The 4,280-nt window shown below is 33.7% G+C and overlaps 1 long non-coding RNA gene across 7 annotated transcripts; it reads left to right on the top strand.

Annotated features, from left to right (window-relative positions):
* Positions 1 to 416: 416 nt before the first annotated feature.
* LOC149640132 (uncharacterized) lies at positions 417 to 4,058 on the top strand. Of its 7 annotated transcripts, none has more exons than XR_016372237.1 (6): positions 417 to 645; positions 700 to 783; positions 944 to 1,049; positions 1,128 to 1,227; positions 2,557 to 2,800; positions 3,189 to 4,058. It is a non-coding gene; the product is annotated as an uncharacterized LOC149640132 (long non-coding RNA). The 7 variants fall into 7 exon arrangements; XR_016372236.1 differs by lacking the exon at positions 3,189 to 4,058 and adding an exon at positions 2,896 to 3,182; XR_016372238.1 differs by lacking the exon at positions 2,557 to 2,800.
* The last annotated feature ends 222 nt before the right edge of the window (positions 4,059 to 4,280 follow it).

Here is a 4,280-nt window from a genome sequence, read left to right on the forward strand (position 1 = left end):
TTTTATGTGGAAAATTGCTAATTTCATAGCAGACGACAGTAAGGCAACTAAAATTAATTACTTTGGTATTTCATCCGAGCTTGAACACCTTTATTTGGATTTGCTAATTATCTATATCACCCTTAAGAACAAATACTTTGTTATCAGGTCGAATTTTCATCTAAAAAATTAATTCAGGTAAATAATTACAGTTAATAGAGGTTTTTATATCTTTTGAAGTAAGTTTTTCGACGTTCTTTACGGCCAAGGCTTAGGTTGTATTTTAGTTAGTCTATGAAATTATAGTCTTTATAGTGTCTGTCCTCTTCAAAGATTATTAAAAAGGCTTATTTCCAGCTCTCATTTGTTTTGGAATTCTTTATATAGTCTGCTCCGTTTTATGCTAGAAACATTTCCTAACCAGGCTAACTCCAGGTTTTTTTTTACTGTATTTACCATGTGCGCTTCCAATTTGAAGTAAAAAATGGCATATTTATTCAAATTATTAAGGTGTTGAAATAAAGATAGTGCTTTTCACCCTTTGAAAAGATCGAGAACTTCAAAATACTACTGGAAATGACAAAAAGTTCAATGTGTTTTCCTTACGGCAGTTTTAAGAGTCGTCGTGTTTACGTTAGCGCAGTTAATTCAACATTCTCATTTGAGGTATACAAGGTTTCATTATTTGTTAATCTCACTAAGATGCTACTAATTGTGAAGGTGTGTGATATAATTCCTGAAACTCAACCAACGTAGAGGACCAGATCATTCATTAAAACAATTTCTATACTATTGAACCAGTCAGTATGTTATGTTACGTTAATCATTTTAAAAACCATTTGTTACCAACAGTGGATTTTGTTAATTCATAAATATAAGTAACAGTGGTGCTGGTTAATCCAGGAGGACAGTGTCGTTATGTAATTTAATTAGTCAAATAATTTCCATGTTTACATCTGCGCAGATTTTTCAAACGTAACCACGTCAGCAACGGAGGGTTACGTTGTTCGTTATCTCCACAATTCACATTGCCGTTTGCTTATTTGTCTAAATTGCTATGAATTGTTTAGGTATTTAATTTAATTACTGGTATTCAAGTCAAAGTTGCCAAACTATAGAATCACATCATTCATTAACATATGTTATAGATGATCTTTATGTTACCGAAAATTTAGCACGGGGTGTTATAAAAATTGAACGCAATGTGTTGGCAAGAATGAAAAAACTCTTCTGAACTTTACTATAAAGGTAATTTGAAACTCATTTTATAAGCTAAATCAACACTGCCAAACCTCAATCCTTCATAAATTTAAACTTAATTAAGTATAATTAGCGTGAATTTAAAGATGAAATGTACATATTTTGGATGAGAACTCGAGTAACTTAAGATTTAAACTGGACAAGCTGTTGGTATAGCCCCATGTTTTCTATTTCACACTTAAGTTAATTTAAATTATCTTTAAAGTACATTAATAGGCGCGAAATTCGAAAGTGTAGGGTAAAATAAGATTCAAAAGCTCCACTAAAAATTGCAATTAACGTGAAGTATATATTGAAAGTCATTTTATAACCTAAATGTACACTGCCGAAGCACAATCCTACGTTAATTGTCACTCAATTAAATATAATTAACGTCAAATTAAACCAAATATATTAATTTTTTGGATAAAAACTCAAATAACTTTTAATCTTATTTAAAACTACCCAAGCCATTGGTAAATCCCAATGTTTTCATTTCACACTTAAGTTAATTTAAACTATCTTTAAAGTACATTAATTGGCGCGAAATTCAAAAGTTTTGGGTAAAATAATGACTGGCAAAAATGTTAAACTTCACTAAACGTTGCAATTAGGGTAAAAAATTCCAATAAATTATACTTTTAAGCTTAATCCACTCTCCCGAACCGCGCTCAAATTAAGATTAAAACATCACAAGTTTTTCGCACAGCCACAGATGTTTCCTATTTCACTTTCAAATTAATTTAATTCATCATTAAAATACATCGAAAGCTCTTACATATTTTAGGGTAATTGCAATTAAAGTTAATATTTTATCGCAACTTGTATCCACACTAGATAAACCGTTAAATTAAACTTAATCAAGTATAATTAATGTGAAATCAACCCAAAACACGAATGTTTTTGGAAAATTCATGGATACCTTATAATTAATCTAACAAATTATAATTAAAACTACACTTATCTTACACTCAGCCTCCATTTTCCTGTTTAATTCTTACACGTAAATAAATTGTCATTTAAAAGCATTTTTCCCATATTGAAAAGAGAGCCATTGAAAAGGAGCGAAACTTAAAAGTCTGGGCGGGATGTTACAGTATTTGTGCCTTTTTAACAGGAGTATTGTTACAATTTTAACACTACCAGACTTAGAAATAGCACACGTCCACTGGTCCAAAACCAGTTTATTAATTGCTTGGACCAGTTTTTTAATTGAAAAAATTAATAATTAAGTTTTTTGATGGGAATTGAGTCGGGACCAGTTTTAAAATTCAAGCTTTCTTCCAATTTCTACTCTTAACTTTTCTCTTTCAAACACAACAAACCGCATCACTCTAGAGTTTAGACCCAAATGAAGGGCTTGCCAAGTGGTACCAGGTTTTGGTAGTGGTATTAAGTTAGATTTAAAACTACGCGGCAGTCGGCAGTCTCGGCACGATTGGAATTTTGAAGTCTCGCAGAGTCAATTTAGTCAAACCTATCATTTATGGTCAAACTACCTTGAACCTTCTCGCAAGTGGGCTAGCGCCTATATATATCAACAAAAAAACTTTAGAATGGGACCAGTAGAAAGAATATTATGGTAAGAGTCACTGTTCCTAAGGACCAGTTTATTTTTTATAGACGTTAGGGGTCACTAATCCTGAGGACCAGTTTATAAGACCACGTATTTCTAAGCCTTAACAATACAGACCTTGTATTTCTAATGGGACCGGCAATACCGCAACACTGAGCCGAAAAACCAGGATGGTAATTGGTTGGGCCTATCGGGAGAGGACATTGAAGCACCAAAAACATACCGCGGTGTCACGTGTCGAAAGTCAAAGCAACCTTCACCACTATAAACCCCATGACCCGCTCAATCCGGCAATCTTTGAAAACTTTGAGGTACTTCCGGTCCCTTTTGATATACAGGGTCTTCAGTGTAGCAGCTAAGTAGTAGAATTATAGTAGTTAGTTTCGTTTCCTAGCAAAATGCCAACCTATTCAAACCAGGACAAATTGGACAGGATGTTTATTTTGGGTGAAGGTCTCAGTAACGTTCAACTAAAGGCAGTGCTTTATGCCGAACTGTTTCCACACCGACAACATCCGGTGCGAAGCACCTTTGCCGACATTGGCGAGCACCTTCGTGATTTCGGTAGTGCAAGATCGTGAATGTAGAAGAGACTGTATAGTCTGTAATGAGGATAGAGATTTTGACATCGTAGCACGTTTTGAAGCCAATTCATGCTAATAAGTAATAATAGAGCGGTGGAACAAGAAGTTGCACTAAGCCTTTCTACTGTTTGTGCCAGTTTACAATGGCATCACTACCGGCATTATCATACCCCTTACATCATGCCTTAACGGACGAGGATTACCTAAGACGGCAATACCATTAGTCTTACCAGGCGTCATGAATTTACTGCTTGCAAATGTATTGCAAGACATGGACAGTCGTCTGCCTCAACCACAATGGTAGAAACGTCGAATATTTTCGTTGATGTGTTTACCAAACAGTTAAGAAGTTTTAATTTGAGGCCCACGTTCTAAGACCAATCGTAGGACTGTGCTTTAAAATATTTTGTTGTGTTCAGGCATATTCTCCAGTATTCTTTTTGTAACTTGTCACTAGCATATAATAATCATGAATTCCAGACATTTATTTACACGCTGTATAATTTAGTATGACATCAGCCGTTGGCAGTTTTGGGGGTTGTACATAAAGGAAGGTGTTGGTCTGATCTCGACCACACTGTATATGTATAGAGTGTACGATACAAATAAACATTTTTATTCTATATTTTAAATATTGTAATTTTTAAACTTTATCTTAAATAAAGTACAAATTATATGCTTATCGAAATCTATGTTTTTTATATAAGTTCAATGTAATTAACGATACATAAGTTCTTCTTTCAACCCAAAATGTATGACGGTAGAGCTAACATAATTATTCAAAATTTAATTACATTAAGACTGAAGTGACAGATATTATAAAAAAACGTCTTGGTTTGGACCAAGGCCGAAAAAACAAACGATATGTGTGAGGTTTATCAATTGGCTGAAGTTTCAGATAT

This window comes from Phalangium opilio, unplaced genomic scaffold (assembly GCF_054372755.1).
Source record: "Phalangium opilio isolate 3A_F unplaced genomic scaffold, DU_Popi_V2 ptg000093l_1, whole genome shotgun sequence".
Classification (NCBI taxonomy): domain Eukaryota; kingdom Metazoa; phylum Arthropoda; class Arachnida; order Opiliones; family Phalangiidae; genus Phalangium; species Phalangium opilio.